This window comes from Mesoplodon densirostris, chromosome 4, assembly GCF_025265405.1.
Source record: "Mesoplodon densirostris isolate mMesDen1 chromosome 4, mMesDen1 primary haplotype, whole genome shotgun sequence".
Taxonomy (NCBI): Eukaryota; Metazoa; Chordata; class Mammalia; order Artiodactyla; family Ziphiidae; genus Mesoplodon; species Mesoplodon densirostris.
The window spans coordinates 72,099,603-72,113,977 of NC_082664.1; the positions used below are offsets into that span (position 1 = coordinate 72,099,603).

General features: G+C 34.5%; 1 long non-coding RNA gene across 1 annotated transcript in view; it reads right to left on the bottom strand.

Annotated features, from left to right (window-relative positions):
* LOC132489286 (uncharacterized) overlaps positions 1 to 14,375 on the bottom strand; it is a 409,107-nt gene that overhangs the window by 245,888 nt on the left and 148,844 nt on the right. The gene's annotated exons all lie outside the window — the stretch shown is intronic.

A 14,375-nucleotide genomic window follows, 5' to 3' on the forward strand; every position in this document is an offset into this window, starting at 1 on the left:
AGACATAATGTTTTCAGTTTAGGGAAGTCCAGGCATGATTACAGGGTCTGTAACAAAAAAAGATGAAATACAACTAAATATAAAAAAAAAAGACAAACATAAGCCAGTTACTGGTTAGAAAGTTTGAGTCAGGATATTAGAAAAATATTCTAATAATTTTAAATAGCGACTTGGCTATTTCTACCTAAGTAGGTTGCCATTTTACTGAAAGTGGAAATAAATGTTTTGTTATTTTGTGTTTGTACTCTAACTCTTGGAGCCAAACATTCTCAATTCTTTTAGTTGTTTCCTCTGATATTTGTCTCCTTAGCTCTACATAATGGCTGTAGAATGCTATTTCTTGGTTCATCAAATTTTCTACTGAATTCCTTTCACTATGCTTGAGGTTTCTATTCTTAAACCCGTGTTTCCCCCTTCCACCTTCCTATTGTAGTTATAACTATTAGCTATTAGTTAAATAGCCAATGTTATATTAATCTTTATATGTGACTAATAGTTGCAACTGAAATAAGAATTATAATTTGATTGTTTTCTTATACATTTTTCTCAACTTTTGTTTCTTTTATTTGCTTCCCTTTTTCCTCACCTCTTCCTCTTCTTCCTCCTCCAACAGACCTGTCAATAAACTATCAATATATTTTCCAAATACTGTATCTTATCATTATTACCCCTCTCTTCCCTGTCCCAGGAACTGTCCTCCCATAGCTCCTGGTCCTTCTCCCATCTTTACAAGTTGTTCTCTAGTCTTATTTTATAGATGTCATTTCATGCTTCTCTTCACCAGTCTCCTGGTTAGACCCCATTTTTCCAGGACCCTCTGTCAATCTTGTTCTTACTCATTGTGTGACACACATCCCCTACTCATTCCTAAGGTAGAATGCACACAGGTAATGTTTATGAGATTATATGTTGTTCTAAAAGACTTAAAGGTTCTTTCTATGGCAGGATAATACAACATAATGATACTTGAAATAGAGGAAAGGCAAAAGTCTTTGTTACTTATAGCTCTGAGAGAAGGCTGCCAGGCAGGGCCACACACAAAGGGTTGCATCTGATAACAGGATACCAAGTTGCAGCTTTTGCCGGGCAGTTTATGTATGGCATGCAGGGCAAGTTTAACTAAATTTTACAGGTTCCCTGTGGATTGGATAATTTGGATAATTTCTCAGGCTCCAGGGCATAGGAGCTGTGGCTAGTTGTCAGGTACCTGGCCCTGGGGCAATTACAATGGATGCATAGTGGCCCCAGGGTGTGAGAACTAGATAAGGAAAGTGTTTGGGGTGTGGAGTTAACCAGCTGCTCCCCAAAAGAGGAAGTAATCAGCCTCTAGCCAGAAAAAGACACAATACAAAAATGTTAATGAATTATTACCCTTCATATGCCTATTCTCATTCACAGCCTCCTTCTTCTCTCCAAAAGTATCTACTCTCTTGACTATTTCAGTAATTCCTGTATTTCTTAGATTTTACTACATACATGTGCATTCTTTGACATTATAGTTTAGTCTTGCCCAATCTTAAATTCAATATGTATTTCAAGTTTCTTAAAATCTACAGGTTCTCCCTGTATTCCTTTTTCTTCTTAGAATTCATGTGCTAAAAACCAGGCCATTTGACCTGTAGAGTTCCACAGTCTATATTTTGCTGATCTCATTTTCATTTTCATAGTGCACTTTGATGTATTTTTCTCTTCTGTCACCTGCAAATAATCAGCTAGATCCAGAGCTTTGATCATACTCAGGTTTAATAACTTTGGCAAGATTATAGATGGCATTGCATGGTATCATCAGGCAGTACATGATACTTAATTTTTGCTATTTTGAGTCATCCTGGTTCTTTTCACACATCACTTTTCCATTCGACCAGCATTCCACACATTTTTTTGTCTTTTATCTTTATTTTGATTCTGCCTAATGCTGAACTCCTTTCTTTAGTACAAGATGCCATGGGATTAATAATGAAATAGAAAATTGTTTTTCAAGAATGAGGGATTCATAAAAGAGGTATCATTTGAGATGAGAGTTCAGCAATAGATAAAAATGAACCAGATGGAGCAGGGGAAAGATTTCAAGCAGCAGGAATGGCATTGTCAATGATTCAGAAATATGAGAAGGTGAGGCAAGAAATCAGTAGAATTAGAGCAACATAAGAGGCTGAAGATGATATTGGACATGTGCGCATGGGCCATCTAATAAAGACCTGCATATGTCATGAAACAAAACAGTGCTTTTCAAATGTCCCCTGCACTATACTGTAAGGGCAGGGGAGAGTGGAAGCAGGTGAAGGTAGGAGGAGAGGAGGTAAACTCAAAATAAGACGGGGTAGAGGGAGGTTAAGATAAAGGGAGGTAAGCTCTCAGAACTCTCCTTCAAGAATAAAGTTTCCATGGGGCAGTATGTCATTGGTTAAGAGCTAGGCTCCTGAGTTCCATAGCTTGCTGGAAATATGTCCTTGCGGAATTTTATTTCTTCATCAGGAAATTCACCTGTAGCCCAGTGAAGGGAATGTTTGAAACATTCATTACATGACTATAAACATGCAAACAGAAAACATAAACTCCCCTCCCCAGCAGCTCCTCCCCCATTTTCCCTCTCCCAGTTTTCCCCCTCCAGCCCCTCCCTCCTCCGCACTTCCTTTCTCCCCTCCCCCTCCTCAGCTGCTCCCTGCCCCTGCCACTCTGTTCTGTTACCTTGTTTATAACATGAGCAAAATAGTAGTAGCTAACATAAAGAAATTTTTTAATAAATAGGACTGTCTAAAACCCATCATCCACATGGTAAGCCTGATGTAAATCTTGAATTTGTAATCACCTTTACAAATTTTACATTGCATTTCATATATATTGGTGTAATTTCAATATTATAACAATATATTTCTCACAAATACTAAGTAGCAATCAAACAACAACAAAACCCCTGACACACAATAGCTGTGTATCCTTTGGTTTCAAGTGCCTCTTGATCCACTTTAGGGTGTATGGTAACTCAGTTTGAGAAACATAGAAATAAAGAGGGATTAACATATTTTAAGAACTAGGTATATTCGACAATAAGTAAGCATGAAAAAGAACAAATTATTAAAGTATGTGGAAAATATGGGTAGGGGTGGAAAGAGGAAACAGAGTAATCCACAAATGGAATGATTTGAGACTGAGCTGAGGTAGTGGCAATAGGGCTGGTGATGAAGGAATGGAAACAAGAGGTCTGGAAGTCAGCATTAGGTAGCCAGGAAGGTGATGTATGCAAGTACAGTAAAAGTTCCAAGATTCTTTGCAGTAAGCATATTTTTAGACATAACCAAAGAAATTGGCCACCCTTTATATTCATCTTGGTGTTCAAATATAAATTAAAAGCAGATGCCCAGGAAGAGGATAAGGATTTCCCTAACTTCCATTGGCTAAACATTTTCACCAGTCTCTACTGTGCAAGTTTGGTAGCTAAGCAAGGATTGTGCTGGTATTAATTTAATGCAACTAAACCTGTAGGTATCCAGAGTTAAGTCTTGGGGACATGTGCTTCCTTGTTTCTTTGACTCTAAAGTTCCATGTTGAAAAACTCCCTGCTGGTGTTAGAAATACTTGAACCATTCAGCTATCAAGTCATGACTTAAACCTGGCTTACTCACTGCCTTTCTCTTCCTCCAAAAAAGTATTTAATCTAGTAAACGTATGATAGTAAAGAGTTGAATATGAAAGCAGAATATATTGGAATTTACTCCAAAAAGGGTCATGAAGTACCCATATGTGTTGACTTGAGAAAGTATAAGCATTCTGAGAATCTTAAAGTCCAATGTTACTACTAAGATACAGAAGGGAAATAACATACATGCTTCTGACACTTGTAAATTACCCCAACTAACATCCCTTCTTAGCATCATCACACATGGGATATAATGAGACAGTAGCATAAAGAGGTAGTATTTCTAGGAAGGATCTCAGTCCCTTCCCCATTTTAAAGAAGAATGGATTGTTCCTTTTAACATCCATTCCCTGTCCACAGGGCTTATAGCTTTGCAAGGTAGGATAAATATGTTTGTAGTGAAGGATGAAGGTCATAATATGTTAAGTGCTGAAACACTGGAGTAAATTATATTTTTCTCTTACAAGTAGAATTAAATTGAGAACTAATAAAAATACTATCAGTAAATTATAGGCAACAAGGCTCATGTGACACAAACTATTCTTCATTCAGGCATACCAAGTTTTATGTTTTCCTTATGCAAGAGGGTTGTTACTTTCCTTCTTAAATAAATGAAAATTATTTATAATTTTGTAATTTAGGAAAATCACACTCATTTGCCATCAAGATTCTATAGTTTCCCAGCTGCTACTTGCATTGTATAATATTAGATATCTTTGCCCCTTTTCAGATTTTTGCTCTTGCCAGGGCTTCACAAGAATAATATATTATTACTCTTAATTAGCAGTGCCAATTAGATGTTTTGCTTTAATTTTCATATAAAAATAGCTAGACTTCTGTAGTATATTATAAACCATGGTATTTTACAATATTGATTTTTTAAATAATTACTTCTTATGTTGTTTCTTTTCCCTAAAAAAAGTCTGGGTTTCACAGAAATATAACCAAGCATTTATTTTCCAATAAAAGCTGCTTTGTGCCTCCCTTTAAAACTATAAAGTTTGTGTTTAGGAGGCAGAGTTATCTAACAGGCCAAATAGCCTAAGATCTGTCCTTCAGGCTAGATGTAAACCAAAAAATATTTCATGCCCTCTTTCCTCACAGTTTTTTTTCCTTTCCATATCAGCTCCTTTCAAGGAAAGAGACTTTCTGGATGTAGGTTTAATGGGTTTAATATTTTCTTTTTTTTCCCCCAGCTCTATCATCAAATGTAAGTTTTATAAGCAGGGTTGGCCCTGCAGATCTGTCCAATGTGAATTCTAAAAGATGGAAGTCAAAATCTCTTCTAGGTAAAAAGTTTTAGTTAGATTCTTAAATCCAGCTTTTTTTTTTCAAAAATTGAAAAAAAAGCACAATTTTTATTAGATAAAATAAAGTTAATTAAATTAAGCAGCAGGCTAAAGGCCAAATAATAAAAGATACAATAGAACATTTAAAAAAAACACTAATTGTTTCCTCATTTATTCATATATTCAACAAATATTAGGTATTACAGTAGGCATTTTGTGAGGCTATCGATATAATGAATAGATGTGATCCTAGACTTCAAGGAGCTTACAGTGCGTGATAGAGACAGAAAATAGAGAGATAAACCTGCAAATAAATAAAAAATAACAAACTTAGAGATAAATGAGAAAAAATTTTTAAATGCATTAACTATATTTTTGTATTTTCTCTATTCTGGTTTCAATAATATCTGGGACCTTACTGACTCAGGAGGGACTACCCCTCCCAGGGTTAGCTAATTGCTAGATTTAGTAAGTGGCTTGCCTGGGAGCATGCCTTTAATATGTAAACCAACCAATCAGGAGCCATTATCCCCAGCCACCTCCTTTTATGGCGCTCTCACAATCAGGGAACTATTCTCCTCCCCTAATCACTCCAGGGCCAGGGACTGGATATTTAGGGACCACTCCTACATTGCAGAGCCCACCAAAATTACTCAAATTATCCAATCCTAAATCTACTTAGCTGCACTACCTTGCCTAGCCCAGTCCTTCCCATGAAAACCACAATAAAGGCACCAGCCAGCACTTTCTCTTCCTCTGCCTGCTCATCATGTCTCTGTGTTTCCCCACGTGGTCCTGTATAGTGTGCATGCTTATTGTTTGTATATATGTGAGTGTAATGAAAACTTCCGTCAGTGAGAATCATGTCTTTGTCTGCATGTCTTACCATACCTGAAAAAAAAAAAAAATCTTGGGTATCATTAAAATGAAATCACAAGTGACTATTTAAAATCAATATTGTCTATTTTTTCTAAAAAATAATTTCCTTGTAAAACAATTTTTAAAATATGTTTGAAAGAAATAGAAATCCAGAAAAGGCTTGTGACTGACAAAGGAAACAAACCACCACCAGTCAAAAATCTTCTACAAAACCTGGTTTCCCCCTTCCAACACTATTCCCAGATGCTTCTATAAGCTATTTCTATCAAACTTGCAAGAAAAATAACCCACAGAGAATAAGAAGGTAGAAAAAGAGCCTCAACTTATTTTATGAGGCTTGTATAACAATTCATATAGGAACTATATAAGAAAGAAAAATATCACTTAATAATGTGGATGTAAGAATCCCAAATAAAATAATAGCAAATATAATTTAGCTACCCAGGTTATTAGCAAGTTTTCTAGATATACAGTAGCTCTAAGAAAATCAGAAACTGTAAGTTTTACAATATGCCATAAACAATAGCAACAATTACATAAGTTACTTAAGATAAAGCTTGAAATATGTGAAATAATTATGTAAAGAAAATCTTAACATTGAATCAAACATCAACATAAGACATAAAAGGATACCTAAATCAATCAAAATAACAATTCTTCAACATATAAAGATGGAAATTCTCCCCAAAATAATCTATAAATTCCTTGCAATTCCAAGCAATTTGAATCACTGATACAAAACTTTAGAGGTAAAAGGAAAGGGTAAAAATGATAGAGACAACTTCTCAATAATAATTTCAAGCAGAGATTATCATTGCCAGATAGAAATACTTAGTAAAAGAAGGAAGTGAAAATATATTTAGTATAAGATTAAGTATCAGAATTTTGTTTTTCTGTCTTGACCAATACTAATTAAGAAGAATAAATTTAACTCAGTTAATTGTTTAAAAAATCCATATTCTAAAAGTAACCACAATTAAAGTAAGATGAAACGCAACAGATATTTGAGACCCATATAATTGACAAAGACTTAGTATCTAGGTTATATTAAAAACATTCCACAAAATATTATGAAATATTAAACACTTAGATCAGAAAATTTTTCAGTAAAATGTTTTAAAAGGTAATTCACAGAAAGAAACCCAAATGGACAACCAGACATATTAGTAATCAGGGAAATATAGATTAAAGCAACCATAAGATTCCATTTCATACCCACCAGAGTGGCAAAAAAATAAATGTCTAATAAACCCAAGTAGTGCAGAGGATGTAGGAAATGGGAACTGCCATATACTACCAACAGGAATCTAAATTGGTACAATTACTTCATAGAATAATTGGTAAAACCTATTAAAATTGAAGAAATGATCCCAAAATTGGTCAATTATACAATTAGCTTTCAGTCTAGAGAAATTCTTGCACATATGCAAAAAGAGTCATCTGCACATCTGCAAAGATCTTTACTCCTAAGCTATGATAGTAAGGAAGGGGAAACCACCTAGCCTCAATAGGTGAGTGGATAGAGATGTTTTTCCTACAAAGAAATATTATACAACAGTTTGAAAAATCCGCATAAAGATTGTCAGTTTTTAAAAAACATAATGTAAAGTGAAAAAAAAAGTATATGTATGTATCATATGCCCAAAACAGTAATATTTTTATGGATAAACACTGGAGTCATAGAAGAGTTTTCACATAGGGAGGGTGACAAGGATAAGGAGATGTAGACTTTACCAGTGAAGAGAGGTTAGTTTTATTGTACAGAGTAAAACAACTCCCAACTTTTAGTGTCTTAACAACAAAAGCTACTACCCACTATGGATCAGTAGAAGAGAGAGAATATTTCTGCTCATGCTACTTACTCAGGGACTCAAGCTGAATTGAGCAGCTACCATCTAGAATGTCACTGTTCACAGTGCCAGAGGGAAAGAGAGATTACATGCACAATTAAATTCACACATCCAGAAGTGACAGACATCGATGAAACACAATTTTTTGACCAGAATTACGCACATGACTCCATCAAACAAGGAGGAAGCCAGGAAGTGCAATTATACTGCAGGTTCAGAGGGATCAGATATTTGGTGAATAGCACAAATCACCACCAAGTAGGAATTAAACTTTACCTTTATTTGTACATTTTTATTTTTAAAAAGAGGGAGGGAGGGAGAGAGAGGGAGAAAAAATGTAGCAAAAATGGCAAAATATTAACCTTTGTTAACTTGGTATACAAATGTGTAATATAATATTTTCTGGACATTTCTGTGTATTTTAAATATTTAATACTAATTTTAAATAGAGATATATACTATATGTGAAAATAAAAGGAGAGCTTGGGGTATTTTGAAAGAGATTAAAAGAGTGGAACCTAATTTAAATGCTGGAAAGAGCCATGGAAGTCCTGCCAGAGAAAGTGACATTTAAAATAAAAAGTGGATGATGAATGGGCTGTACAGGTAAAGAATTAGGGGTAGACTATTCTAGGTATTGACAACATCAGCTATGGAAACCTCGATGTAGGAAAGCACTGTGCTTATTTAGGTAACAAAAGTCAAATTCATTCATTAATTCAAAGATATCTATCAGCTATCTACTATATGATGAATATTATTCTTTATACTGGAATCTCTCTGAAGATAAATCTATGAGACGCAGTAAATTATAGAAAAGTCCTTCATATTGCAAAGGTACACCTGATACAGACAGGGGTTTGTATTTTATTTGAAGTGTAACAAAGATCTATGGAATGGATATAAACAGGGGTTTTAATGACCTCATTTTCACTTTCCAAAATACCTACTTTTTTGATATATGGAGAATGGTTTTAAATGGGCCAAGAAAACAAGCAGGAAGACCAAGCTGAGGACTATAATTCTGGATGGAGAGATGGTGATTAGAATTAGAGTAGATACCACAGAGATGTATCAGCAGGATTAGAAGTGAAAAATACCAACTTGAAATTCTCTAAATGTTGAGTCATGGTCATCATACTTTCCATTAATAATTTAAACATGTATTAGATATAAAAAATAAAGGAGAAAAATATCAAGACTAGTCTGCAGGTTTGTGACTTGAGGATAGATAGATGATAGATAAAATATATATGACAGATAAATACCATCAAGAGAGATGGTGAAAGCTGGAGGAAAAAATAAACTGATTTTTTTGTTTGGTTTTTGTTTTTGAGATAATAAAATTAAAAATACTGTTAAATATTGAAAGTGATAAGTCAGAGAGGAAGGTACATGATCCAGAGTCCAAAAGAGAAATCAAGGCTTGAGCAATAATTTGGTAGTTGATTTATACATAATTTTTGAAATGAGGATGGATAAGATTGCATAGATTTTTCTCTTTAAAATTAGCAATTGAGGTATGATTTCCGTAAAATAGAGTGTACACACTATACAGTTTGCCCAATTTTGAAAAATATATTCACTATTATGAATAGTCAGATTAAGATATAAAACATTTCCATCATCCAGAATTTTTCTCTCATACCCCATTCCCACTCAGTCCCCCATGCCTCGTTCTAGACAACCATTGATCTGATTCTATTACTATAGTTTTGCTGTTATATGGTCCATATAAATTAATTCATACAGTATATGCTCTTTTTTGGACTGTTTTGTTTTATTCACTTAATATTTTTATCCATGTTGTTGCACGCAGGCATTCATTCCTGTTCATTGCTGAGTTATACGCCATTGTATGAATATACTACAATTTTTTAAATCTTACTACATGTTGACAGACACTCCAGTTATGTCCAGTTTGGGCTATCATAAATAAAATTGCTACATACAATTTTATACAAATTTTAGTGTGAATATTTATGGTGAATAAGTTCACTTAAATTTCTTTTTTCTTGTGTATCTCTAGTGTGTGTGTGACCTGTATGAAAGAAACAGAAAGAAACACCCAAAGTGTCCAGGATATCATCCTGTAATTTTTCCAAGAAATAATAGTTATAGCTTTTACTTTTAGGTCTATGACCCATTTCAAATTAATTTGCTGCATATGATGTGACGTAAAAATCAAAGTTCATTTTTTTTCCTCCATAATTTCATCTACTTTTTCTAGCTGCATTTGTTGAAGATTCCGCCTTGAGCTACCATAGTGCTTTTGATGAAAATTAATTGATCATATATGTGTGGATTTATTTTTAGATTTTATTTTGTTCCAGTTATCTATGTTTAATGTTATGTTCATTTCTGTACATTTATAGAAAGTTCTAAGGTCAGACAATATATGCACAACAACATGCATTGCTCAGAATTATACTTTTTAACTGCAAAATTTCCATTAGTCTATGTTTCTATTTCTCTGTTAAAATACTTCCTTTGTGGAGGCACTGACATTATACTTTCCTTTAACTTTTTAAACATTATTTTCTTTAGCTTTTATATATGAATACATGTATATATATCTGTATATATCTGTGTATATATATAAAATAGCTGCTTTACAGTCTTTGCTGCATGTGGGCCTACTGAAAAACAGGTTTTGTTGACCTTTCCTGAGTATATATTACACTTTCCTCTTTCCTGGCATATCTCATGACTTTTTTTTGAAAACTGGACACTTAGATAATATGCTTAGATAATATATTTTAGCACCTTTGGATTCTGACTGATTTCCCCCATGAGATTTGCTGTTGCTGTTTATTATTTAGTGATTTTCCTGTAATCTGTAAAATCTGTCTCCTCAACAGTATGTGGCTATTTGTGTCTCTGCTCAATTTTATACATTTATTCTTTTTTTAAGTTTTTGATCCTGGCATTTTGGGGGTCATTCTTTTTTTTTTTTTTTTTTTTTTTCTTTTTGCGGTATGTGGGCCTCTCACTGTTGTGGCCTCTCCCGTTGCGGAGCACAGGCTCCGGACGCGCAGGCCCAGCAGCCATGGCTCACGGGCCCAGCCGCTCCGCGGCATATGGGATCCTCCCAGACCGGGGCACGAACCCGTATCCCCTGCATCGGCAGGCGGACTCTCAACCACTTGCGCCACCAGGGAGGCCCATGGGGGTCATTCTTTAGTCTGCTTTGCTTAGTGGTCAAGTAATGATTCATCAGAAGCTGTGCTCAAGCTAGCTGGGGAGTGCCTTCAAAATGCCTGGTAGTTTTCAGATCTGCCAGGCTTTTCTCTGGGCCCTTTTGCATCTCCTTTGCATATGTGAACAGTCTCTTGTTAATCCAGGGATGTGTGTTTATCTTGAACTCCCTCTAGTAACCTGCATAGGCATGAGCAAGGTAGCCAGGAATGTGTGGAGACCTTATATAAGGCCATTTCATTTCCAAAATTTCCCTGTTAAAATTCTTGCTTGTTCACTGATTCCTTGCTTGCTTTAACCAGAACTGTGACCTTAGACCATAAGAGCTGCTGATCTTTTCCATTCAGTTGCCTCTAAGATTGCTACTTTTACCAACATGACCATGAGTTTTTCTGCCTTCTACTCCAAATTAAGTGAGTCACCTCTGGCACTGAAGCTGAGGGTTTTTGTGTCTTTCTTCATCCTGGTAGAACTACAGCCCTACTGGACTGAATGAATGGGAGTAGCCTCAGGCAAGTATGCCACAGACTTCCATTCTTCTTATTCAAAGTTCGGTAAGTTTTCAAGAATGCATTTGTATTTGGTCAATTTCTAAAGCCCTTAAATGTTTGTTTTTGACAATTTTGTCCCGTATTTACATTTGGTTTTGGGTAACGGACGGAGTTTGCCAACCTTCTCATATCACCACGTTGAAGGCTCTACTTCTCTTATAGTAAAATCGGATCAAACAACCGAAGAGATATCTAAAAATAGGTGTTCCAGTAATAAAAATAACACTAACATTTTTATAGATTATATTTTTGAACTGAATTAAAACAGCACTGTGAAGTAATTTGTCTTATTTTTTAAAGAAAACTCCATAAGTAATGTACGGAGCAGACTAGGAAGTGGGCCAGAACTAGATATATAAATCCATTCCTCTTTTTTCAGAGTTCATCTCTAACCAACACAATATCCAGTGTTATAGTATGACTGAATTCTTAGCCCACTAATCTTACATTAAGCCTCAAACTATTGTGCTTAAATTTGGACTATCCCAGTAGAACTGGGCATTTAATCATTTATATAGTGACCAATATGGTAGTGCTATATTTCCTAGTAAAAGTAGAAAAAATCTTGAAATACAGCCTTTGAGCTTCATGTTTGAGCTTCATGTAATTGAGAATAATTTCCATTCACTCTATTGACAAGAAACTCCTTTCAATAGCCAGATAAATGTGAATTTTCCCAGGTAAGAGTACAGCTTATCTGTCTTACTTACATTGGTCCAAGCACAATTTAAGATGTCATTTCTATTGTATGTAATCTGAAATTCAATGCTACTTTTAATATTTGATGGTAGATTTTCAGCATAAACATATTAATAACAGATTGTTCATGGTAGATTATTCTTAGTGATTCTTTGTATTTTAAAAATTATAAGAGAGATGTAAGTTTAGTGAATCTCAGAAATCAAAATTAAAATTTATTTATTTATTTATTTATTTTTTGTGGTACGTGGGCCTCTCACTGTCGCGGCCTCTCCCGTCGCGGAGCACAGGCTCCGGACGCGCAGGCTCAGCGGCCATGGTTCACGGGCCCAGCCGCTCGGCGGCATGTGGGATCTTCCCAGACCGGGGCACGAACCCATGCTCCCTGCATCGGCAGGCAGACTCTCAACCACTGCGCCACCAGGGAAGCCCAAAATTAAAATTTTATGTTAATAAAATTAGTTTACATGTCACTGGGTATAAGCGAGTTATAATCAAATGTCTGTGGACCAAGGATAAGTTCAAAATTTTGCTCAAACAATCAGCAGTTTAAGAAAAGAATAGAAACTTTTACTTTGTGGCATATTTATAAACTTGTTTTTAGAGTTTCCATAATTAAGAAGGAAAAACTAGTTCAGTTCACTTAACCTAAACTCTTCATGATTCATCAGCAGCTGATCAAATTTATGCAAAAGAGAAAAGCCACATTTGGATGGCATTGAATTAAGGGTATTAACCGATAATTTAAAATCTAAACTAAATATATATAAGAATATACAAAAAAGGCATATTTCTCATCCACCCACCAATAATTATATATGAAAATATTATGCTGACATGGCTTTTGCAAAATATCTCAGTATTTTAGGAAAACATAAAAATTTGCTGACATGGTCAAACTAAAAATTCGCTAATTTTTGTATTAATTATCCACCCAAAGTCTTTTCACTTTCTGTCTGTCATACACATATATTTTAATATAAAACACAATTGATAAAAAGGTATAGAGATACACCTTATACTAAATGAAGTTTAGCTGTAATAAGTTTCCACGTCCCAGAATATTAATAAAATTATTATTTATCTCTTTGTAACTAACCTTGTAATCAGAGAAAAAGTACTTTTACTGTTATCTATGTAATTAGAGTTAAATAATGGGTTAAATAAAATAACTGTGATCCAATAATTTTATCTGCTTAGGGGTGGCAGTTCCTTCTTTATTTTTTAAGTGGGATAACGCATGAAAATGTCTTTCTGAGGTGCTGCAAGTAGGAACACTTTAACAAAACCTGTCCTTAATAGAAACCCACCAGTTATATAGAAAAACAGACATTATATAATAGTAAATGCATTGTTCAAAATGATAAAATAATAATATCAGACACTGAAAGAGTACTTTCCATGGGTCAAGCACTCTACTAAGCATCTACCTCTACTCACTCATTTAAGCCTTTAGTCAATATCCTAATTAATACAGCAATTACTATTTTTATTCATATTTTAATGATGACAAAATGGAGACACAGAAGGGTCACACAACTAGCAATTGCCAGGAAGAGGATTCAAACCCAGACAATTTACCTCCATTGTCTATGCTCCACTACAGTGCACAGTATTTATATACATTTTATGATCTCTTCAAATAAGATAAATTATGTTATCAAGAAATAAATTTCTATTAATAGTGCACAATTTCTTCTTATTTCTCTTGGGATTGATATCAGAAGAGCCCATATCACTGTTGAAGCTCCTGGGGAAATACGTGCAGAGAAGGGGGATGGAGGAAATATTAATTAATTTTTGATTCTGTGGAATTAAATGATAAATGCTTACATCAAATTCTCTGCTGTAAGGTGGAGGAGCAAGACAAAGACGGAGGTAATTAAAGCTTTTTCACTGGCAGGTAAATTGGCTCCTCTCTCCCTATCTTATATCAAATAATTAAGTCTTGCATATATAAAAAATGTAAGACTAAAATTCATGGAGAAAGACCAAGAGGGAGGAAAAACTCTCTCATAAAAATGTAATAGGATATCCATGATCTTTTATTCCAATATATATTGTCTTTCTCAATAAGGAAATGTGTCTTGATGTTTGACACATAAGGCAATTCCCTGGGTTCAAAATCAATCATCTTTTTTTTTTCTCTAAGAATCTGATAAAGACAAAAAATGTTAAATTATAATTGCAAGAAATCCTCTGTGGATTTTTGCCATGAATTAATCATGATCTGCTTTGAAGCAGAACATAGGAGAAAATGAGCATCATCATA